Below are 26856 nucleotides of genomic sequence, written 5' to 3'. Positions count from 1 at the left end.
GCAGAGTCCTCCCTGAAGTCTTGTTAGATTTTGTCTTCTGTACTTTTGCTATTAATAAGAACCTGGATTAATCAAGAAACAATGAAAAGATTAGTGAGACTAATATGAGGCGACAAACATGATCTTTCCGTTTTTTTATATGAGTACCATGATCTAGCAGTTGCATTAATTAGGTATTTGTCTTCAATGGCACATGGTTCATGTAGTATTATTAGGTTCGTTCAACAACTAATTAGTTTGATCATGGATTATGACCATACATACAACTCAACCTCTTCTCTAGTCCACAAGTACACCTGATACAAAGCAAGGTTTTGGATCTCCTAAAATTTGGACAAATGCAAAAAGGGAGAGAAAAAAACAGTTTATATATAAATCATGACTTTTAGCCCCCCACCCACACCATCCACATAGAATTTGAATCCCAGTTTCACATCTTTCCCACAACTAAAAAACAAAATAAATTCTCCACATGGCATATTTATTTATTTATATTTCTTTAGTGGTACATTTTAACTATGGAAACATGAGTACCAGTAAGTTCACTTGTGTGATTCACTTTGTCCAGTGTGTGATCCGCTCCATTCTTGAAAACTTTTAATCATATAAGAGCCACACCAATTTAAGCTTAAAAAGGTTTATCAGAAGAGGTTTTGAATCATTTCTGTTTCTTGAACTCGAGCTTCTATTGTTTGGGTTGAGAAAGGGACTAGGGTATAGGTGCATGTATCTCTATATTATGCTATGAGTTGTAAGACAGTCAATGAATGAAGAAGTTCATTCTATATGTTCTGGTCAGCTTGAAGATAAAATTTCATTGAGATAGTGTTTGCCTGATGTCCAATAACAAGGTATTAAGTCACTTTTTTTCTGGTCCAGGTTTGATTAGCTGTTTTTTAAATGTTAAGTAATGTCATGGCTTCCTTAATGCTTAAGCATGTGGTTCAGGTGCAACATTCCTCAAGCAGGAAATTGTATCAGTCGGGTGGCAGAAAGGGCCAATACACCAGTAATCTATCCTCACAACGAGATCGCAGCGAAAAGTGAAACCGATCTCCTCCAGTCTCTAACTATCTTTGAATGGAAGAACCATTCCATCGGTTAAACGCCCACCAAATTCGGCTGAAAAATGGGATGCTTTGCTATACGCACATGGTCTTGAGGGAGATTCCTGTGCAGAGTAAGAAACCGGTACTTTTGCAAAAACGTAACAAGAAAATAAATTTTCAGTCATGAATTGAACCTTCCTAACTCTTTCGGATTATGGTATTATTTTCGGTCTCCAATCATGAATTGTTTTTATCCCATGTAGGTTGAAGCTATGCTAGATAAAACCATCGCAGTTATGTCAATCTGTGTTCATTGGAGTATCGCTCGACATTCACAGAGGACATACTCCGACTCAAAAAATTGGCGTCATGAGTTCAATTTGTGATGAGTACCTTTGCCAAGGCGAAAGCAACCCAACTTCATAGCGCATTAATCGAATGAAGATGCTTGACAGTCAAGGATTGTAATTTGGAATGGTCGGCCATATGCTCCAACCCACATATTTCATCAAGACTGTATGGTTGAGTTCGTTGATTTACTTCGTGGTTGTTGTAATTTGTAACTTAGTGGAAGTGTATAGTATCTCTCAGTATATGTTCTTCCCTGGTGTGCTACTTATAATTGAGCCAGAAAGAAGCTTGTCGATGCTTATTGTGTTTTACCTGCTTATAATTTTGAATTGTGCCATCTCGACGTTGATGTTTAACTTCTGCACCATTTAAAATTGTTAGATTGGATGAAGACTTGAGCTTTCTATATTAGCTTTCCCATTGTCCTTCTGGCTAAGTGGCTTTCTTTGTCTCTGAAAATGCAGCAGGGACAAATTGGAAAGGCATCTTGCAGATGCGCAGATGTTTGACATGGCATGGATGGTTACACACAATGGTGGTGGCGCCATAAAATATGATACTAAATTTGTATGTAGAGGTATGTTAGCATGAATTCCGAAAAAAATGTGATCTATTTTTTTTTTTTGACTTCGGATCCCTTTTTGTCATGTTGATTTGTTTGTTTTCCTTGCATGAAATACCCCGTCTTCATGAGTCACCATTTTGTGTGCCCTGTGTTGATTAATTCCTAGGTTTTGTCTATTCCTCTTGGGAAATGATATGTATCCTTATTAGGGAAATTCTCCTCGGAAAATATATAGATTCATTACACATTTGTAGTTTTATATACTTTTCAGTAATCTAGGAAACTGAATGTATATTGAAAATATTCACTTTATAATTTTATCTCTTTGAACTTGTTAGGTTGATTGCATATTCTTTCTTTGCCGAAGGTTAGAGCAGGAGCTGAGATGGTATTGCTGTCACTACTCGTTATTATGCTATCAGTGTAACTCTAATTTGTAGTGATAGAAGTTTCGGTATTCTCCTACATTTGTTATGTTTGTCTAAATGAGCTGATCAATTCCTTGATTGTTTTGTTTCTTGAATATTTGTTTGATGATTGCAAGGTTCACAAAATTGAAACTTTATCGTTGTTATCACTACTCGTTTGAACGGGTAAGTTTCTACGAACAAGAGAATTATATCATCTTGAATCTGTACATTTTTTTTTTCTCGAGTCCTTCATATGATAGTGTTAAACTCGCTTTCACGGAAATTCTTACATAATAGTTTCAATGATAAATAGCCTACTAGATACTTAAACCTTGATGTTTTCAGTAGTGCTATTTGTGTTAATTATTTGATTTTAGTGTTTAATATATGAATGCTATTATTAGGTATCTGGCCATAAGTAGTCTTGTACAATAACTTCCAGGTTCATTCGGATAAACTGAAGTCTACACTTGCTGGAGTGGAGCTGCACTGATAATGCTCCTACCGTGTTGTACGTTTTCCCATGCTTTGGCTAGCTGTTTGTTCCATCTCTAGAAAATAAATTCTCGAGGCTTTTTACCCTCATGAAAGGTTGTGCGACTCAATGAAAAACCAAATTGTATAAAGGTGATGAAGATAGGAATTTCATAGCACAAATTGTATTTTTTTTCCCATTATGTTTTTATTATGCTTTGTGTACTTTAAAAGCCTAGTTATTTATTGGCAATCAACAGTTTGAAAACATTGTAAATTTTGGAAAACCAATGTATAATATATCAAATTTTCAAATGTGTTGTTTTAGTATGTTTGTGTAATTGATTTCATGATATGAGAATCATGTAGTATTAGTAGCGGTGTTGGAGAAAAAATAGGTTCTACCAAAAAAATTGATTATTTTAAAAAAAATACTTTAAACAAATACGATGGCGAATACTGTCGTTACTTGACTTTCCTAAGACAATACACCACGAAATTTCATGTCCTAAATTTAAGACGAAAATTTACGACGGTTCAGTACGTTCTAGATTTGAAAATATGGAGTTCCAAAAAAAAGGAAATTTGCGATGGTTTTGAATGTCCTATAATTAACGACGGCTTTAAGTATCGCAATACCGTCGCATTTCTAATTCGCTTTACCACGCATTTTACCGTCGTTAATATTAACGACAGGGCTATTCGCGACGAACTCTGGGACACCATTTTCCGTCGTAAATCTCGATTTAGGACGGCAATTTCCGTCGTTTATGGCATTTTCTGGTGTAGTGTTCAAGTCAAAATTAACTGCAGCAACATCGGTAGTTATTCTCCCCTATAAATATTCGCTCGGTTTTGCATGTTAACACATCAGTTTGTAACTAAACAATTGTTTTATCGTTACAAAAAATCAACAACTCATGGCTCTGAAATGTCTCTTCTTTGTTTCCTTTTTGTTGTTGGCTTGGCAAAACCCCGCTTGCTAAAGCCCAACTTGGAGGAACCCTTGATGTGTTGATCCGCATCCAAGACACTTTATTTTGTACCATCAATGGCAATATAAGCGTAAATGGCACAAAGAACTCCCCGCTTTTTCTAGTAAGTTATCCCGAAGGCGATATTTCCAAACATATCATATCTTGTACATAAACAAGTGTTGACGGCATTTAACGCCTGTTAAGTATCCGTGAGTTTGCATATATTGTAGAACCAAACATTATTTGTATCCGAGCATGGCGTGGATAGAACCTAAATGGCGGCATTCTCGCTATTCATATATATATGTCACACTTCTAATGCTAGTATACATCTTTTTTAATTTCTTGCGATGTTTTTGCATTTAATGTGGGAGGAGGGAAATATTGTTGTAGCCAGTTCGATAACTAATTCCATTGGACGGTTTACCATCTTGTTGGATACATCCGTATTTCCCCGCCTCGCCGGTCCCGAATAACTGCAGACTTTTGGTCAACACTACACTCGCTACATGCAACGATTCACCGGTACCGGGCTACTTTTCTTGATTACAAAGACATAGGGAATATTGTACAAGGGATTTGTGGACTATCGCCAACCTCCGTCCTCTTGTGTTCAAGCTAATTACTTGAGAAGATTGCTTCTTACTTTCTTAGCAATATAATATATATATTTTTATGAATAAGTAAGCTTGGTTCTTACAACCAGCCAATTCAAGAGAATGGTTGGTGATAGTCTCCATATTAAGTGCTTTCCTTAGCATTCTATATATCCGTAATGAAGATCATCCGGGGTGTATTCTCTCTGCACAAGCTCTCTAGCTTGCTCAAGAAATTAATAAATAAATGCTATTGTGTCAACTTCATTTGTGCGATACTTTTTTTTTTGAAGGTAAAAATGTTTCATTAAAATGTACTCATAGTCATGATACATAAACAGAGTACAAGATAGACGGATTAACAATGATTCGACTGCCCCTCCCCTAGGTCCTCCACTCCCCCATCGCCCCACTATCGGTCGGGCCATGCAAAGCTTGGGCGGACGACCCGGGATATCATATGTGTCAGCACAACGACCTCTTTACGGCTTGGGGTGAAAGTCTATGCAGCTTGAGAGAGGTCTTCAATAAGCTCAAAAACTCAAAGATAAAATCGTGCTTAAAAGCTACACAAGTCCATCTAAGATTAACAAGACATCTGTTCTCGATCTCCCAATCAAAAGGTGCAACCAACATTATTGGGTATTGGGAACTTGAAATCTAATAGTCCCACATGCCACATGGGAGAAGAGACAAATTTATCATCGGTTAATAAAGTGGGATCTATCAACTAGTACTAAAGCCTTTTCACATAAAACCCCACACCTATGGCCATGTGTTACCCCAAGCCCAATGGGTGGCTAAGTTGGGGATAATACTGGTACTAGTTAGATCTGTAAAGCTTATGGGCCCGAGGTCAGGCTGTGTGTCAGGCCCTATCAAATGGTATCAGAAACGATATTTGCCTTGGACTAACAGCACAGATCATGTAAAATTTGAAGATCGATAAAGTCATTCAAGGTAGAGCCGCTAACGATGGCGTAAGTCAGGTGGAGTTGCTTAACGAAGTGTTCCTGTACACTATGACACTTTTGGAGGTTGTGGAAGCGCGAGAGAGTGTACCCCCGATGGAATTCAACGACATAGAGTGATCTTCGAGGTGGAGCTTGTCCTCTCGACACCTACAAAGTCTAGCATGATATCGTGCGATGGTGATAAACAAGTGTAGATCTTTGGATTTCGGTTCAAGGGACAAGTTTATCATGGGTTAATAAAGTGGGATCTATCACAACTAGTACCAAGGCCTTTTCACATAAAACCCCACACCCATGGCCATGTGTTGCCCCAAGCCCAATGGGTGGTTAAGTTGGGGATAATACTGGTACTATTTAGATCTGTAAAGCTTATGGGCCCAAGGTCAGGCTGTATGTTAGGCCCTATCAAATGGTATTAGACCTGATATTTGCCTGGGACAAACGACACAGATCATGTAAAATTTGAAGATTGACGAAGTCATTCAAGGTAGAGCCGCCAACGATGGCGCAAGTCAGGTGGAGTTGCTTAACGAAGTGTTCCTATACACTATGACACTTTTGGAGGTTGTGGATGCGCGAGAGAGTGTACCCCCGGTGGAATTCAACGACATGGAGTGATCTTCGAGGTGGAGCTTGTCCTCTCGACACCTACAAAGTCTGGCATGATATCGTGCGATGGTGATAAACAAGTGTAGATCTTTGGATTTTGGTTCAAGGTGGAGATTGTTGGGTATTGTGAACCTGAAATCTAATAGTCCCATATGGGAGAAGAGCCAAATTTATCATGGGTTAATAAAGTGGGATCTATCACAACTAATACCAAGGCCTTTTCACATAAAACCCTACACCCATGGCCATGTGTTGGGCCAAGCCCAATGGGTGGTTAAGTTGGGGATAATAATGGTACTAGTTAGATTTGTAAAGCTTATGGGCCCGAGGTCAGGCTGTGTGTCAGGCCATATGATATGGTATCAGAGTTGATATTTGCCTGGGACTAACGGCACATATCATGTAAAATTTGAAGATCGACGAAGTCATTCAAGGTAGAGCCACCAACGATGGCGCAAGTCAGGTGGAGTTGCTTAACGAAGTGTTCCTATACACTATGACACTTTTGGAGGTAGTGGATGCGCGAGAGAGTGTACCCCCAGTGGAATTCAATGACATGGAGTGATCTTCGAGGTGGAGCTTGTCCTCTCGACACCTACAAAGTCTGGCATGATATCGTGCGATGGTGATAAACAAGTGAAGATCTTTGGATTTCGGTTCAAGGTGGAGATTGTTGGGTATTGTGAACCTGAAATCTAATAGTCCCATATGGGAGAAGAGCCAAATTTATCATGGGTTAATAAAGTGGATCTATCATAACTAATACCAAGGCCTTTTCACATAAAACCCTACACCCATGGCCATGTGTTGGGCCAAGCCCAATGGGTGGTTAAAGGGAAATGTTGTTTTGACCGTTTTTTTTGTACTGTTCGTTTGAAGAGAAGAAGGGGTGCACACCCTTTTTGGCGCCCCCTTGCCTAAGAAAAGAAGATAGTTTTTTTTTTTTTTTTTTAATTTAATTTAATTTAATTTAATTTAATTTAGTTTTAAGAATTGGAAATTTTATTGATAATGATAACGAGTTTTTCAAATAATTAGGACAAACGTTCAACAAGCTGCGCCACAAGTCCTTTCTGAATGGCAAATCTTATCCTCCTAAAAACAAACTCGTTAGAACCAATTGTCATTACGTTGCAGTCCATAACTTTCTGTAATCTTTTAAGGAGCTCAACAGACTGTTGGGCCACGAAACCAAAAGTGCCAAAACTGAAAGGAATGAAACAATGCTGGTTAGCTCTATAAGCCTCCTTTTGTTTCTCAATTTCCCCTACCGCTGCTCTATTATCTGCTTCTCCCACCTCAAAGACTCCAGTCCCAAGCCCTACCAACGGAGAGGCTCCAATTACATCAACACACGCATGCCTCCCCTCCGACCAACTGTATATCAATACATCCGCAAGTCAAAGTGTCGTTCTCCCCTCATTCGGATCAGTGAGAAAATTCACAGGAGCCTCCTTCTTCACTTGTACCCCAGCCCTCCAAAATGCATCACATAAAATATCTCTGGCATGATCATGTCGGTATTTGAAACCTGGAAAATGTCTACAATGTACTGCATGGTCCCCTAAAGTATCTAGTCTATTTTTTTTTTGCAAACAGGGCATAAACCACCATCAGAGTACAAAGGAATTATGAGATGGTACCGGAGAATAGAACGATACTCTACTGGTGACATTCGCTGTCCAAGTCTCTCCACCGGAATAACAAGTATAAAATCCTTTGCATGTTCTGACTGCAAGCATCCTATAATCCAATGACTGTTTCTATCTCTCTCTCTTTTTGCAAAGCGAAATTACTGGAAGTTAGTCAAGAAGAAGGGGCGCGCGCTCCCTCCTATGCCTGGCCCATGTGGCGCACGTACGCCCCCTAGCCTCTACACACCAAGTTTTGATTTTTTTCTCTAGTAAATCGAGCTTGTCTTTATACACTAAAATTTTGGACCACTATAAAAAGAAGAGTTTGGGTTTTGACCTAACTAACTTTTTCTCTAATAGCACTTCCTAAACCCCACACCCATGACCATGTGTTGGCCCAAGCCTAATGGGTGGTTAAGTTGGGGACAATATTGGTACTACTTAGATCTATAAAGCTTATGGGCTCGAGGTCAGGCTGTGTGTTAAGCCCTATCAAATTGTATCAGAGCTGATATTTGGTTGGGACTAACGACATAGATCATGTAGAATTTGAAGACAAAGTCATTCAAGGTGGAGCCACCAACGATGGCGCAAGTCAGGTGGAGTTTCTTAACGAAGTGTTCCTGTACACTATGACACTCTTGGAGGTTGTGGATGCTCGAGAGAGTGTACCCCGAGTGGAATTCAACGACATGGAGGGATCTTCGAGGTGGAGCTTGTCCTCTTGACACCTACAAAGTCTGGCATGATATCGTGTGATGGTGATAAACAAGTGAAGATCTTTGGATTTCGGTTTCGGTTCAAGGTGGAGATTGTTGGGTATTGTGAACCTGAAATCTAATAGTCCCACATGGAAGAAGAGACAAGTTTATCATGGGTTAATAAAGTGGGATCTATGACAACTAGTATCAAGACCTTTTCACATAAAACCCTACACCCATAGCTATGTGTTGGCCCAAGCCCAATGGGTGGTTAAAGGGAAATATTGTTTTGACCATTTTTTTTGGGTATTGTTCGTTTGACCACGCCCCTTAGGGTGCCCCCTTGCCTATGAAAAGAAGTTAGTTTTTTTTTTTCCTTTTCTCTCCTTTTGGGAAGCAAAATTACTGGAAGTTGGTCAAGAAGAAGGGGCTCGCGCGCCCTCCTATGTCTGGCTCAAGTGGGGCACACCCTCTAGCCTTTACACACCAAGTTCCAATTTTTTTCTCCAGTAAGTTGAGATTGTGTTTATACAGTGAAATTTCGGACCACTATAAAAAGAAGAGTTTGGGTTTTGACCTAACTAAATTTTTCTTTGTGAGAAAATTGAGAGAACTTAACCTAGAATACAAAGAGAGATTTGAGAGAGAAAATTCTTTGTGAGTGTATAGTGAGAAATCATTCTTAGTGAGTGAAGTGAGAGCTCTTCTTGTAATCCTCTATCTTGTTCATCTAGTAAATCATTGATCTCGCCGTGTGGACGTAGGCACATTGTTGAACCACGATAAATCCTCGTCTTGTGTATGTTTATTCTTTACATATTCTCTACACTAGTTTATACTTATTTATGTTTGTGTGGTGATTGGGTTGTTGCTTTAGTATTTGTTGGAACCTTGTATTGTGTGAAAGATCACACCTTTGTGGTTGATCTTGTTGTTGTTGTTAGCTTCCGGGTTTGTGCATAACAAACATTCCACAAGGTCCCCTATGACATCCATATCCCTGTTTAAAGGTTTAGCTTTATATTAGAAATGTTGACACTAACTATAATTAGTTAGTATTTTTGTTATGAATAAACTAACTATGATTAGTTTTGTAACCAACTTTCCAGCTGTCATTATCAGTCCAGCTATAAACTCTGACCGTATGTGAACTTTGTATATATAAACATCACAAGAGTTATGAGCTTATAATGAGAAAAGTTTGCTCTCTCTCTCTCTCTCTCTCTCTCTCTCTCTCTCTCTCTCTCTCTCTCTCTCTCTTTTATTATGGTATCGGAGGCTCGGAGCAGAAACATCCTTAAGGTTTCATCGATCCACCATTAAAAGTTTTTAAAGCTTTTGAGATACAATCTTTTTTTTCCCAAGAGATCAGGCTTTTAGCAACATTTCAAAGTGTAGCAAAAACTAGCCAAACCGTGGCAAATGCTCTTTGGCCATGCTTTCAGTAGCGTTGCTAGGGCATTGTAGATAATGGTGAAACAAAAGACAATAGGCAACGCTTAAAGCGTTGCTAATACTCTTACTTTTTACCACAAACAATAGCATTGCTGAAAGTTGTAAAAACGTAGCAAAAACTATTTTCGAGTTCTCTTTCATAATACATATAATTATCTTTAAAAAAACATCATCCACGACATAAACGTAGCAAAAGGGGACATTGGCCACACTTTTCATGCGTAATACTATCTGCAACGCTTGTAGGCGTAGTAGGAAATTGACTTACTTTCAGGTTCTATTTAGTTTTGGGAACGCATTTGGCCGTGGCAAAAGATGGTATGTTACCTTCATGTCTGATATGCAAAAGGGACTTAAGAAGTGCTTCCTGTTATCTTTCCTCGTGCAAGTCATAATATAGATTTTGCTTCAGGCACATGTACAAAAACTTCAAGAAGGATTACAAGGGAGGTAAACTATTTGAGGATTGGAGTTGTGTTGGGGAGCATCTAGGGCATTTAGGCTTAGTGACTGTAGTAAATTTCTTGATGACTTGGAGAAGGTTGACAAGAAAGTAGTCCATTGGTTGAAGAAGAGGGATGGTACCACATGTTGTAGATCACATTTTTGGACTCATACAAAATCAGTGGATAATGGATTTGATGGACAAGCCAATATACACTTTTGTCGAGGAATTGAATTTGATGTTGATGACTCTTATGAGAAAAAGAAGAATCAAGGCATTGGTGATGCATATTAATGATGTTGTTCCTAGGGTGGGTGAAGGTGATACATGAGAAACAAAAAAAATATATTAAAGAGTACACTTACAGATTTGCTGCAGACCACATGTTTATTGTGCTTGGATCACATGGAAGCAGATGGTTAGTGAACCTAGATGCACATGAATGTGAGTGTAAGGTGTGGAAAATAACTGGAATACCTTGTATGTATGTTGTTTGTATATCATTAAACACAAGAGGTTGAACTATGCTAGGTTAGTTTTTCCTGCATGTTCTTACTTACTTTTATTATTATATGGTCTTCGATTGTCTTAGTGTAATCAATACTTTAATTTTTGATGTGCAGCTATTGTAATGAATACTTAACAGTGAGAGCATACATGAAAACATATAGCAGGGTTGTTCTTCCTATACCTAATGACAAAGACTGGGGGAAACCAATTACTCAAGTTCTTGCTTTGAAAGTATAATCATGGTTAATTTAGATACATGATACTACATACCTTTATTTTGCCTAAAACGTGTCTTGCTTTGTACTTGGGCGTCATCGTTGTTCGCTCTCATTAGAACTGACCAATAATGATGGTAGAAGGTGTTCTTAGTACTTAAAATGGGGAATTCCTAGTTGAAGTAGAAGTTGGGAGTTGTATCTAGTTTATTTATGTACGTGATTGAAGAAGAAGGTGAGAGTTGTAATTTGGAGTTACCATGGAAGTAGGTGTGATTTATTTATGTGATTGAAGAAGAAGCTTTATAACGGTCGTAATCTCAGATCCGATAATGGCCTTTTTGATCAATGGTCATATTTAGGTAAGGGTCATTTTCATCATGCATTTTCACAAGTTAGTCAAACAAAGTCAACTAGCTATTTGACTGACAGAAAATTAGAATATGGGGGGTAATCCGAATTAAATTATTATGTGGGTCTTCAAAACTGGGGGCAATAACTAATTTACCCTTTTTTTGTTACTTCCAAAACATTTCAGTGATATAAAAAGACAAAAATATTTGATATTTCTTCTGATTTTTTCAAAATTGGATGACATTTACAGGTTTGGGGATGTGATTATAATTTGAAAATAAAAGAAGGAGAATTAAACAAATGCGGGGATGCATTTCTAATTTTCAGCACCTCCTTCTTTTTTAGGAGTCGCTAATATTGCATGGTTTGGAAAATAAAAGAATATGGTTTGGAGAGAGAAAATGTGCGAGTTATATATATAGTGCAGACTGCTGGCTGGTTAGTTAGAGGAAATATGTACATGCAATACTACTTCAAGGTCAATAGCAAGCAACACCTTATATCGAAAAACTTGTAATCTAGATTTATGTTATACTTTAGCGAAATGCACTCTCGACCATTAGAAACTGAAGATGGCCAGTGGTTTGCTGTTCAAGCGTTGGGCTTAAGATGAAATTGTGATAAGGACCATAGTACAAAATATCGCGATATGTATCGATTTTTCAATTTGATACATTATAAATGCCTCAAGTGTAATTATTGTCGAAATATCCACAAATTAATATTGCTATATAATCACAATATCTTGATATTTTAAAAATATCACGATATTTCTAGACCTTTCATCGTATCATTACAATTGCGTTAGTACTCCTCAAATTCTCTTCTTCATCAACATTTTCACCTAGGTTAAAAACTCTTAACTCATAGATTCAATTAATTATCTTCTCCATTTAACCTCAATAAGTCAAATTTTCTCTATATTTTAAGAAAATTGGAGTTTGTTGGTTGAAGATAAGATTTAAGGAGACGAAGAGATAATATTTCATCTATGAAGCATGGCCACGGACGCGGACACCGACACATGTATATCTTAAAAAAGTAGGACGTGGACACAACAAGGATGCATATATTAAATAAAATTTTAAAATATATTTGTATTTATGTAGCATTAGGTTTAGGGTAATATATCATAATTTATCAAGATTCAAAACCACAAGAACAATAAAAAGAGTGGTTGTTAGGGGCGAGAGACTTTTGGAGGTGATTTAATTATGAAGTCTGTTTAGTTGTTTCGACAAGACCCTACAATTATTAGGTCGTCCAAATTAGAATTGTTCTTTTGGGCGTTTTTATTTATTTCTATTCCATTCCAGTCCTAATATGTGTCCATGATGTGTCCATGCCGCGTCTAAACTGTTGTGTCACGTGGGACGCGCATGTGCAACATCGGACAAACGTTCAAGCCGCGTTTGCGTCCGACACCAACACAGTAAAATTTTTGTCATATGTGTCCGTGCTTTAGAGTATTTCCTTGAACCCATTTTCTCATTCTCATATTTTATTTTATTTTCATTTTTCTTTAAATCTATCTAGATATGAGATTACAAAATTCAATACACTTGAATAAATTCAATTCTTTTTCATTTTTTTTTAAGTGGAAATTTTATTAATAAAGATAACGAGTTTTACAAATAATTAGGACAAGCGTGCAACAAGTTGCGCCGCAAGTCCTTTCTGAATGACAAATCCTATTATCCTAAATACAAACTCCTTGTTTCCAGCTGTCATTACGTTGCAGTCCATAACTTTTTGCAATCTCTTAAGAAGCTCAACAGACTGTTGAGCCAAGAAACCAAAAGTGTCAAACTGAAAGGAATGAAACAATGCTGGTTAGTTCTACAAGCCTCCTCGTGTTTCTCAATTTTCCCTGCCGCTGCTCTATTAGCTGCTTCTCCCACCTCAAAGACTCAATTCCCAAACCCTACCAACGGAGAGGCTCCAGTTACATCAACACATGCATGCCTCCCCTCAGACCAACTGTAGACCAATACATCCGCAGGTCGAAGTGTCGATCTTCTCTCATTCGGATTAGTGAGAAAATTCACGGGAGCTTCCTTCTTCACTTGTACCCCAGCCCTCCAAAATGCATCACATAAAATATCTCTGACATGATCATGTCGGTATTTGAAACCTGGGAAATATCTACAATGTGCTGCATGGTCCCCGAAAGCATCTAGTCTACTCTTTTTGCAAACCGGGCATAGACCACCATCAGAGTATAAAGGAATCATGAGACGGTACCGGAGAATAGAACGATACTCCACTGGCGACATACGCTGTCCAAGTCCCTTCATCAGAATAGCAAGTAGAAAATCCTTTGCATGTTCTGACTGCAAGCATCCAATGACTGCTTTCTGATGAGCAGATAACACAAACTCCCTCTCAAGACCAGCAACAATCTTACTGTAAAATGCTTCTGCCAAAAATTTTTGTGGTTTTGAGGGGACAGTAGCATTCACAGCCAGAGAGTTAAAGTCAAAATCGGGTAGACAGAGACTCAATGCACTGCTAGCAACATCAAGAATCTCATCCACAGGCACTGTGCCACAACTCCTAAGAATATGGTTATGAAGCTCAGAAGTCTGACAACGGGAGGCCACAAAAGCAAAAGTAGAGACATCAGTGGCACAATAAATACCTAACCCACCCAGACGTAATGGGAGTGTCGATAGACGCCACTGCAAATCACCGAAGCCAGGACCAGCAGAAACCACAATACCTTGGAGAACAGTGCGGAGATGCCGATCAAAAGTTTTAGATGCCTCTCTGAAAAGAGCTGGTGGACAAGTACAAATCGCAAAGACCAACTTAGAAAGCCCAACACAAGCTCGTAAGAGCGCTAACTCACACTGTGGATCTTCCAAAACAGCTAAACGGTCCATCAAACTCATAGCCTTTTCAACACGCTTGCGAGCAAGGCCCATGACAAAGGATGAATCAGTGCTGACCGCACCTCCAAGCAACTTGACACCTGCTGAGGATGAGACAAATCTGAAAGAAAGAGACCAGGAGTGGAGCGACGTGGATCCAGTGATGGCCAAAATATCTCAGTTTTAGCCACATTAAGAACCAACCCATAAGAAGGTCTTTCTTCCTGAATCATACCCAAAGTTGTCGCCACCTGTTCTGTATCTCCGATCAGAGTCTCGTCATCTAGGTACCAAGCCTGTAGTAATAACTGACAACTAGACTGGATCCGTAGAATCAAGGGATGCAACACTAGTGCAAAGAGAAGGGGACCCAAAGGATCGCCTTGTTGGACCCCAATAGTAGACCATATTTTTTTTTTCAAAAATTCAGATCAATCGCATATATGTTAATCTTTTAAAACTTTCTTTTCAATATTTTAGGTTTTACCTTCTTAATCTCAATTTCCTTTTGTGAATCAATCTTATTTTTTTGATAACCGTTCTGTGAATCAATAACTTTCTTATAATAGATCTTTTTGTTAATTTCCATATAAATCCTTCTAAAGGAATTCGAATAATTTTAGTTTTCTAGTTTCCATATAGATCTAATTGTTTTTTTTTCTTAGGTTTATATTTTTTTTGCTAAAAGGTAATTGATTAATAATAAAGAATAAGAGTTACATGGAAATGAAAAACAATTAGAAAAGAGTAGCTAAGGAAAGGTAACAACAACAAATGTGTATCTTTCATAGTATAAGAGACTCTAGTTGAGAAATCTGAAATAGGTAGTATAGTGGTTATCTAAATTCTTTATTAAAGGAGGTATGGAGTCACACCACATACTCCTTGAAGAAGAGCAGTTATAAGAGCCCAAAACTGTAGTTTTAACCCGTTAATAATATTACATTTAGACCAATTATGTGATTATTAAATAAGAGTTAGTACTGTTTACGTGCTTTTGTGTATTTTAGGCATTGGGGTCGAATATGAGAAGAAATATGTCATTTTTGCAAGATAAATGAGCAAAGGTTGGTTGCTAAGAAGTTCTGTGATTAAAGGCCAAGATTTAAGGAGAAAAAGCTTTTTTAAAGCTCAGTCAAAGCTGAAAAGTCAAAGTCAACGCGGGCAGAAATAGAGCATAAAAGATAACAGAACTTTCGTAGGCCATATCTTTAGACTCAGACCATGGAATTGGGCCTCTTATCTGTCAAAACGACCAGCTCAAAAAGAGATTTCTAATGGTCCATGCCTTGACCCAATCAGAGGAGAAAAAGTAGACGAAAAGGCAGTTGCAGTAATTTCCATCAGAGAATCCCTTTTTGAACATATGTAATTAGGTTTTGGGCTTGATTTCATGGCCCAAAACATGGCTCCAAATCCCATGCATGAAATTGTAGACCTAGCCCTCTCCTATATAAAGAGGACTAAGGCATAACTCTTAGGTACTTAGACTTAGACTTAGACTTCGACTTAGATATAGCTCCTAGATTTTACTTAGTTATTAATTCATAGACTTAGTTAATTATTCAGTACATAGTTTTTAATATAGTTTTCAATTCTTAGACTCTCTTCCATTAGATCAATAAAGCCAAGTTATTGTTCTTCATTATGTCTTATTCTTATTTCTTTATTAATGATAGTCTGATGAATCTAAGCTAAATCTCCATTAGAAGGGTTTGATGAAGCTTTGATGAAGAATTGATGTGTTAGTTAGAATAGTTGTAGTACAATATTCCACTCTAAAAGGTAGTTAATTCACCATGAGAATGAGTTTCAATTGCCTCACATACTAATTATTAGTTGGTAGAGATTGCCATGAATAATTAGGGATTAAAAGACCTAACCTTTATGTGAAAGCATAAAGATTAGGGTTGCAACAAAATCTATACTAGCATATTAAAAATTAATCAAAGTGGAATAAAATCCCCTTAATCCCTTTTCCATATTCACTTCTTAGTATTTAATTGCTATAGTATAGATTAAAACATCTTAATTAGTTCAATCACCATATTAGTATAATTACAATCCAGTACTCTCATTAATTTTGTTAGAATTGATTAAACTAGTGAAACTTACGTCTAAAACAACTAAGAATGGAACGAATTCTCTACTCAACATATTGTACGATAAACGAGAGTAGAATTTTGATCATAGAGTAAATTCAAGCTTTTACTTATTCTTAGCATAATTAGTTAAGAGTAGGTAAAACCATAGTTTTTACGTTTACCAAATGGCGCCGCTGCCATCTTAGTTTTGTTTAGATTCGTTTCCTTTAGTATTTTCGATCCTACCAAAGCCCAATTAAACCTACCCACCCTTGTTTGGTTATAACTGTATTTGTTTGGTTCAGAAATTAATTTTTTATGAAATACTACCTTGAGCGCGCCTGCGCCCTAAGTACTCTATTTCGGGAGCACGCCCGCCCTCTGGTTACTGGAATTCGTGTAAAGCAAGAGTGCACCCGCGCCTTTATAAGCCTGTTTCCAAGCACGCCCGCGCCCATTCTGATGAAAGCTCGATTTTACATAGGTTAGTTTCCAACTTTCTTCGTTCAAGTTATTCAGTGTATCCAACTTCTTAAATACACTGAGATTGCGTATACAAGACGCTATTCAAACGCGTAGCAAGGAGGTATTCAGGTACTCCTTTTTCCACTCCTCGCCTCTTCTGTTAGAGGAGTTTTTAATTCTAGCATATCAGGGTTGTTTTGACTATTGTTCGTATTTCTTGAATATCGAACTTAGCCTTGCATGAGATTAAGGTCTGGTAGAAAAAAAACCGTCTAACGTGATCTATCGTAAACGTCAATGCACATGCCTATCTAGAATACCACACACTACACCTGCATCAATGGTTGAAGAAACAGAGACTCCTCTCTCTGATTTTTACAAAGCCCTGAACGATAGCCCTAAGTCATGCATCGTTCTTGCAGACCCAGTGGGGGATTTTCGAATTCCCCGGAATATATTTAATTTGTTACCAGTTTTTTATGGGTTAGACCATGAGAAGCCTTATCAGTATATGTGTAGGATTGAACATGTTCTTACCACATTTCATCATCCTACCGTAGGTTCAGAACAAATTAAACTTAGGGTGTTTTCTTTCACCCTAGCCAATAAGGCAACATCTTGGTTAACTGCCCAATCGCCTAATTCTGTGGACTCATGGGCCAACCTCGTTCAATTGTTCATGGAATAGTTTTACCCACCGCTGAAGACAGATGAAATGCTTCAAAAGATTCATTTCTTCGCTAGAATCCTCATGAAACTTTTTCAGAGGCCTGGAATCGTTTCACTGATCTTCTCATCGAGTGTGTACATCATAACCTTGCGAAAGACATGCTTGTTCGCGCCTTTTTCAAAGAGCTTTTACATCGCCATAAAAAGGTTCTTGATATAGTAACTGGGGGTAGTTTCCTTAGTAAAGGTGCCTCAGAGGCTTATAGGTTTTTAGAAGATCAATCTAAGCGTCAAAATAACTGGGGGGGGGGGGTAATGATATCCCCCGGTCCAATAATTCTTCTTCCACAATTAAGACTGCCAGTATGTTTAAGGTTAAATCTGATCTAGAGCTTAAAACTTTAATTGAATCTCTCACTAAAAAGGTAGAAGCTATTTCTGTCCAACAAAAGCCTACTCCTGTTGATAAGAGCCCAAAAATGTAGTTTTAACCCTTTAACAATATTGCTGTTAGACCAATTATGTGATTAATAATATAAGTTTATCACTAATTACGTGCTTTTGAGTATTTCAGGCTTTGGAGTTGAATAAATGTAAATTCGTTACTAATTAGGCACTAAAAGGAGCTAAAGGGATTGCTATGAAAGTTCTATGAAGAAAGACCAAGTTTCATGGAGAAAAAACCCTTAAAAAGCCCAAGTCAAAGTTGTTAAGTAAAAGTCAAACCGGATTAGAAAGCTGAAGAAAAGTCAACAGAATTTCAAAAGGCCATATTTTTGGACTCAGACCTCAGACTTGGGCCCATTTTAGATCAAAATGACCGTCTCAGAAAGCTCTTTCTAATGGTCCAGACCTTGACACGATCAGAGCAGTATAAGTTGGTGAAAACTTGCGCTACAGTAACACGATTAGAATTGAAAGTCTTGGATTCAACAAATTGGGTTTTGGGTTCGATTTTTCGGCTCAAAACATGACTCTTTAGCCCATGACGAATTTGGGGATCTAAATCTTCTATATCAAGAGACAAAAGCTTAACTCTTAGGCTATCTAGATCTAAATCTAGTTCTAGTTCATAAAATTTAGTTTTGTAATATAAAATTAGTTTTAATTCATTAAATTAGTTTTGATAGATTAATTTAGTTAGTTGTCAATTTTATTAGTTGTTAGAACAAGAATGAATATTATTTATATTAGCTAGACCTAGATTAGAAAATAAATTAGCTTAGACTCTAGTAATTAGTTTTATTATATTGTTTTTAATTTAGTTATTGAATCATTGATAATTCTTCATTAGATTAATAAAAGTCAAGTTATTGTTCTTCAGTATGTTTTCTTATTATTCATATATTAATGATAGTCTAATGAATTCTAGCTAAACCTCTATTAGAGTGGTTTGATAAAGCTTGGATGAAGACTTGATGTGTTAGTTATAACTATTACATTTAAGAGTTCACTCTAGTAGGTTAGTTGATTCGCCATGAGAATGGGTTGAACTTCCTCACATGCTAATGATTAGTTGGCAGAGATTACCATGAATAATTAGGGATTACAATTAATCTTAATTGGTTATGATTGTAATAATCTACACTAGCATATTAGGAATTTATTTAAGTGAAGTCAAATCCACCTAATCTCTTCTCCATATTATTCTCTATATTTTATTCAATTCAATTCATATTCAATTGCTTAGTTAAATTATTATAAGTAAATTCATATAATTAGTTTCATAGTGTAAATTCATCTCTATAAATATTGCTCTCACCATTGTTCCTTTGTGTTGATTAATTGATTTCTTTATGTCTTGGTAGTTTAGGAGTGGAACGATTCCGTACCCTATATATATTGCATAAATCTATATGTGAGAGTATGAAATAAATAATTGATACCGTAAGAATAATGTTAAAGTAATCTAATTGTGTTTTTACGGGTTATCACCTGTCATGAACGTCAACTCTATTCCATGTAATTTATGTTTGAGTCCTGAGCACCAGACTCCTATTGTCCTCTAGTCTATGAACAACCATCCGCACAATCGGACAATATTTGTGTCACACCCCAAATTCCCAGACAATATTTAAAACAATTATATTCAATTATCTGGAAACCCGGGGTGAAACAAAACCCTAAATCCTGTTATCAAACACGATATATACAAAACTGATTCAAAGAAAACTAAAAGGAACAAATCCTTAAATCCCATTATTAAACTACAAAGAAACTAACCAACTCTATTACATTTGTCTCAAAACAAAACCGTACCCTTTAGAAAATCTTAAACCAGAAGACTCCAAGAGCAACTCCAAATCTCGTGTTCTTATCCACTGCACTCCACCATCTATGTTCCCAAGAACACACCCACATTGCAAAACAAAGCAAACATGGGTCAGCAAATTGAATTTGTTGGTATAAGTAGACTAACAACAAAATATATATAATAATCTTTCAAATATAACATTACCAACCATTTCAACTTGGAAGACAATATAGTTCCGTTTTCCAAAACGGCGTGTAGTTTCTTCTCAAGTAAGATTTCACCCCCAATATACAAATTTCCAAGAATCTCATATAACAGTACTCATCATTCCCACTTTTCAAAATAACTCACAACATAAATACCACTTACATTCCATTTATTAATTGCATATATGATAACCTAATTAAATATAATTTTGGTATACCTTACCTTTAAGCCAACATGTCGTCTTAAGGTAGGATATTTACGTCCCTGCATAAAAGATTAATAGATCCTACCCTCCTGCAAAACAGAGTTAGACATCATAATAAAATGATTTATCTTAGCCAGTCAAATTTCCATTCATAACCAAACCTCATTTAAGACATTTAAGTCTAATTGATATAACTTTGGTTCGTCCCAAGATATTAGGGAATACCACTTATCATAATACCTATATCAAGGGTAGTCATTCATATGACGTCATTACGTCATAAAGTTTCTGCGTGTATAACTATAGATCTCAGACTATCACAAGTCATTAATATTTTCGTAATAACATATCAAGTTATAGTCATTTCACAGTCACATATAAATCACAATCATTTACTAATATTATTCACAGTCACACTTCACATCCATAACATCACACAATTCATATACTTTTACTTAAAAACTACTCGTCTACTTATGAGAACGGGGAAATATCACACCCAAGGAGTGCATTCATCCCTTGTGAGTATCAACTCACACAAACCACGTATATATTTCTCATAAGAAATCATATACATCATAATATATAACTCCATAACAGGTAAAATCAATATTTTTACTTTGCTTATTAATTATCTTGTTGACTCATTTATTCAAAGACACAGCCCAACCTTTAGTTCCTACTCCACGCTTTGCACTACACACATTTGCCAAATCACACATATCCGTGTGCCTCACTCACACCGAGTACCACTACAAGACATATGTCCCAAGCGGGATATCGCCTTCAGGAAACATACTTTCATCTTGTAAACTCGTAACTTGTGAGTCACAGCCATCTCTGGGCTTTCCATACACATAATCACAAAGCCTCCTTTGGGCATAACAAAATATCAGGTCATTCATGGCACATTCAATGAATACCTTGGGTCATTCCCGCCACATTCAAGGAATACCCATCATAATACTAACGGGCCATTCATGGCACATTTAATGAATACCTTGGGTCATTCCCACCATATTCACGGAATACCCAAACCTACATTCCCGTACATTCAAGGAATACGACCAACCCGCAAGGCGAATATCTTAGTTCCTCTTTAGGGCAGTCCAAACTATTGGGTCATTCATGGCACATTCAATGAATACCCATCTATCACATAACATCACAAGTCATAATATCTCATTACCAAATCCTGAGGCGTGGAGAGTTCTAAAGATGTGGGCGACACATTAAAACATTATTATCACTTATAATTATACTAGCATTACTCATGTTAAAGCAGACCACACATGCAGAGAGTCATTTTCGCGCGTCAAGGCAAATCAAGCACTTAAATATCATTGAATGTAAACAGACTTATAATCAAACAAATACAATTTATATAACCACACTCATATACATAATATCGTAAACAAATAGTTCATTAGCCGAAATTCAAGTCCACACACACTAATGTCCAAAACAGATCCACATATATTAAAGTCTATATTCATATACAACTTCTATCTCACACATATATATTTATGTAGTCTCAAAACAACAGTAATTTCTAACACAATCACATAGTTATCACACAAACTAATATATATATTATAGATATAGTGGCTGCAATTTCGTTCAAAGCTGCCTACGTATCCAAATATTTTAGGATTGGAATCAAGCCTTCGTAGTTCTTAACCAATTCTCTAAATATTTTAATAATCACGATAAAAGAAAACATATAGATATCTTTTCATTCCACACCAATATTTCCACAATAGTAAGAATATATTGAAAGTATAATAACCACTGACCATCTAATGCCATCATGTAACCACCCAACTATATCCATTTTAAACTTTAGCTAATTCTAACAACCTTGTTAATCCGTGCCTTGACAGACAACCCACCATTGGATTTGCCTAAAATTTGTATATGTCATTTAACTAGATATCAAGAATCTATGGATTTAAATTTTGAGGTCAATCCGATAATAGGTTGACCTCCATCTAAGCAGAAACAAAGGACTGCGCCTATTAGTTTTCTGGTGTAGTTTCTACTACGACCAGTCCCACTAATGGAAGCCTCAACAGATATCAAGCCGTTGGATAAATCTAAAAATCTAATATGGAAGACTACAATGTGTCAGTAAACTATGGATTAAAGTTCATACAAATCCAAGTACGGAAAGATCACCATCTAAGCAGAAACAAAAGACTGCGCACTGTAGTTTTTCTGGTGTAGAAACACTACGACCTGTCACGCTTATGCGCGCCTCGACAGAAATACAACCGTTAGATCTGTCTAAAGTTTTAATATCTCAGACTACAATGTCTTATAAAACTACAAATTAAAAATGAAGTCAATCCAATAATAATTTGACCTCCATCTAGTAAGAAACTTCTGACTGTGCAGTGTAGTTTTTCAGGTCACCCTTTTTTAGTTCATCTTCTTCTCAAATATTCCTAGTTAATATAAGTAACCAAACCTTAACAAAATTTAAGAGGAGAAATCCAACACTCACAAGATAAGTGTATTAATACATACGAAATTATCCAACAGGAAACCAATGTGGAAATTACCCATTATATTTTAATTATTAACCTTGACACCATATCAAACACACTTGCATCATCCGTTCTAACCGATCTTTTGTCAAGCCACAAGACATTAATAACTACGATAATAGATCATAGAAGCGAATATATATCAAAGAGAAATAAAAAGAAAAATCCACTCACTTGTGATACGCTCCTGTTGCCAGCAAATCCCCAGCAAGAAACCTCCATTTTCTTCTTTTAGTAAAACTCTCCCTCTCCACTATTTTAAAACTCTCTGTGTAAACACTCTTTTTTTCAAAAACCCCTTAAAAATAGGGAATGGGGTTTATCCTCTTTACCCTATCTCTTTCTAATCTTTATCCTTTTTATTTTTATCTATTATTATTATTATTATTTAAATTTATATATATTTAATTAAAAAGGAGAATAAAAATAGGGGCGTTATAGTTTGTTCCATTAATAGCGAACCTAACGCACCTTGGAGACAAAATCCTAACTTCAGTTGGAGAAATAATCAACAAGTTACACCTTCAGAGTTTAATAATCAAAATGTTAGGCCAGCGAACAACTACAACCAAGCTCCACCGAGACAAAGACAAGGACAAGGTAATTATAATAATAATTATTATAATAATAGAGGTATCATTCCAGTTAATAACAACTATTGCAACCCACCCGTTAATAATCAACGTGAGATAGTTCCTGTCACACCACCTGTGGCCACGACACCTTCACAACTGAATTATTTCGAAGCCTACATGCAAACTAACCAACATATTTTACTCGCTATACAACAATCCATACAATAGTTAAACCAAGATAAAGCCCAACAGAAAGGTGTGTTTCCAGGTCAAGCTATACCAAATCCGAAAATGCCAAACACAGCCTTTGAAGTAACTGGTAATTCTAGTAATGAAATTATAAACGAAGGTGAGTTAAATGCCATCACCACTCTTCGTTATGGCAGGGTGGTTGATAACGCCGTAATTATGCCCGTTGTTACCAGTGGTCATTACAACTGAAAATTTACTAGATACCGAAGTAGAACCTGAAGATCCTACTCATATAGAGGTACCAGTTAAACCACAACCCAAGAGGAAAGCGGCCAAGGTTAAATCTCCTATTGATTCTTATGCTAAGTATAGAGAGAAACCACCGTTTCCCCAGAGACTAGACATGTTAAACAAGGATACAAATTTTGGCGAGATTATAGAAGTTTTTAAAAATCTAACGATAAACCTACCTTTTCTTGAAGCTATTAAGAAACTACCACACCATGCTAAGTTTCTAAAAGAGTTGTGCACTACTAGGTGGAAAACAAATATACCAAAAGACACCTATTTAACTGAACAATTTCCAACTCTATTTGAACATAATAGAATCATTAAGTACAAGGACCCTGGTCGTCCTACTGTACAATACACCTTAGGAGATACCCACACGACGACTGCGTTATTAGACCTGGGGGTGAGTGTTAAATTACTCCCTTATTATCTATATAAACAAATAGGTCTATAAGAGATGCAACCAACTAAAATGACGTTGCAATTAGCTGACCATTCTATTAAGTATTCTAAGGGTGTTGTTGAAAATGTGCTTGTTAAAGTTCAAGATTTTTACTACCTAGTAGACTTCGTTATCCTAGACACAGAAGTCGCTAATGACTCTGTTCCTATCATTTTAGGGCGCCCTTTCTTGGCAACTGCCAACGCGCTCATTAACTGCCGTGATGGTTCGATGTCCATGTCTTTTGGCCATCTTTCTGTTGAGGTAAATGTTTTCAAAATGATGAAATAGTTACCCGATACGTCTATAGATGGAGAAGTTCACATGATCGAGAGCTTAGCTCAAGATTATTTCGACAACACATTTCCTGATAATCAGATGCACAAATTCCTTTCCTTCGAAAGTTCCGACTCGGACGCTTTCATCCCCACACTAGTAGATACCCCTCTTATGGACGAAGACGAAGATCACAATTTCGACTCCTTGGACGAGATTGATGACTTTCTCAAAGATGCGGAGGAATACTATAATTATGTGGATGCGACCAAGCTAGATGAGGAATTCGACGAGTTTTTTCGAGCTTGTGATGATCCACCCTCTCAAGAACTACCTCACACACCACCCGACCGTCACCCACCTGAGCCAATCCCTCATATATTCCAATCACTTACCACCACCTCGATTCCCCTCCCTCTACCTTTTCAAAGGAATCCTGAGTCTACACTTAACCTTTTTGCTTCTCTTGTGTTTCATGACTTCCTAAACCCCTTTGGTAAGGACATAATACCCAAGAAAGAGCCACCTAACATTTTCATTTTCAGTTGTGTGATTATACCAACCCACGCCATCAATGAGTTTTGTGCTCAACCCACATTCTCATTTTTTCCATTCCTTCCTTCTAAACCTTTTCCATATCCTACATATCTTCCATAACCATCCATTTTTTCACAATCATTTACTTGGCCAACTTTTCATTGGGGAAAAAAATGAGAAATTACCTACTAGGTTAGGTTCTAGATCTACTAGTATTCACTCTCATTTTGCTACACCACGTCATAGGACATCTTGGTGCTTAATTTTGGTGGGTGGTACATTACGCGATAATTATGTATGGACAGACCCACAACTCTTTAGATTGTTGATATATGGTAAACTGTAGGTTACTATATGTTTTAGATAAAGTCTTGAGTATCTGATTATAAAAGACTCATTTTATTTTTCGGTGTACTCCATTCCAATCTTATATTATGGGAGTGCACCATTTAGGTAACCGGGCTCTCCTTTGGAGTGTGTGGCTATAAGTACTGGATCCTAAGTTCACGTTTAACGTAAATCACGCTTTCCACTCTTGCATGTTTTCTTGGTTTTTGAGTCATGTTTCTCTATGGAGTGATTTATATCTTTATTGTTTTATTGTTTTCCTTATATTATACTTATTCATAAAAAAAGTAAAAAATATTAAAACCATAAAAATAGTAATCTAGCAAGTCTCGGGAATCTGACTTTAAAAGACCCACGTGTTTAAACAAATTTTCTAACCATGTTTTCAAAAATTTGTTTGGGGGTGGGGTTTTGGTTTTTCCATTCTTGATCACTCAACTTCCTATTATTGTTGTTTATGCCGTTTAGTCATATTTTGATTTGGGTTGAAACGATCTATGAATTTAGATTTCTTTTGATCACATAACTTATGCCATTCACGCACTTTGAGGCGTTTTTCCATTTTCTTATATGTCAGCCACGGTTAGATTTTTTTTTTTTTTTTTTTTTTTTTTTTTTTTTTTTTATAGATCATTGGATTGTACTCTCTTTGCTGATCATTTTCATAACTCATTAGCAAGAATCGGACCGTTAACGAATTGGGTATTTCAGTTTTAAGATATACGAGGCACCGGACAGGATGGGTATTATCTGTATTATTTTGGGCTTGGGCCCAACAAGTTAAACCCTACACGGTCACGTGCCCCGCACGTGACACCCTTTTAAAACCCCACACGTTTTGTTCTTCTTCTCCACACCTCCATCAAACCAAAACTCAAGAACAAACCGACCCAGAAAAGCTTAAATGCACACGCCCTCGTGTCTCGACCAACAAAAGTGCGCCCGCGCCCTAACATCCACATAACCCCTATTCAAATCTCGATTGAGTGATTCATTCACTAAACTTCTCTTTGTATTAACCCCAATTTTCGAAATCCAAACTCAATGGCTCCTACACACCCAAAGATTATTCCAGAACAAGTTTTTACTTGGGCACAATTCTCACCCTTTTATGGTAACAAGATGATTAGTAGGAAGTGGCGAAGTTTGTGGTATTCGACAAATGATTTTTATCACACCGATTTGGTGTATAATTTTTATAAGAAGAAGGAGACTAAGGGTCGTCGGATTTTGGTGAAGGTGAGTGGTAGTAGGAGGGAGTTGGATACAGCTGTGTTGTCTGAGATTCTTGGCATTGAGCAAAGGCCACTCGTACTCACAATGCAAGAATCTTAGTTTGGTGGGATCGGTCCCTTGATGAAGGAGACTGTTTTGGAAGGACAGTACAATGCTGGCTCGCATTGTGTTCGATAGACATCTCTGAGAAAGAACCAGTTGGCTGTCGCTAAGTGGGTTGGTCGGAATATTACTGGCTCCACAAAAGTGAGTGACGTCAATACGTATTGCATGCACGTTCTCTGGATCCTTCAAAAGAAGAGGTATGAGTTTTGTATCCTCAACTTTTTGCTAA

General features: G+C 37.0%; 1 long non-coding RNA gene across 1 annotated transcript; it reads left to right on the top strand.

Moving 5' to 3' along the window:
* The first annotated feature begins 1612 nt into the window (after window positions 1–1612).
* Window positions 1613–3158, top strand: LOC147514618 (uncharacterized). The gene is made up of 3 exons (XR_015213242.1): window positions 1613–1977; window positions 2304–2558; window positions 2818–3158. It is a non-coding gene; the product is annotated as an uncharacterized LOC147514618 (long non-coding RNA).
* Window positions 3159–26856: the final 23698 nt, after the last annotated feature.

Source organism: Coptis chinensis, chromosome 2 (genome assembly GCF_015680905.1).
Source record: "Coptis chinensis isolate HL-2020 chromosome 2, ASM1568090v1, whole genome shotgun sequence".
In the NCBI taxonomy this organism is placed as follows: Eukaryota; Viridiplantae; Streptophyta; class Magnoliopsida; order Ranunculales; family Ranunculaceae; genus Coptis; species Coptis chinensis.
Note: the sequence above shows the minus strand (reverse complement) of the source record. Positions and strands in the feature narration are given on the sequence as shown.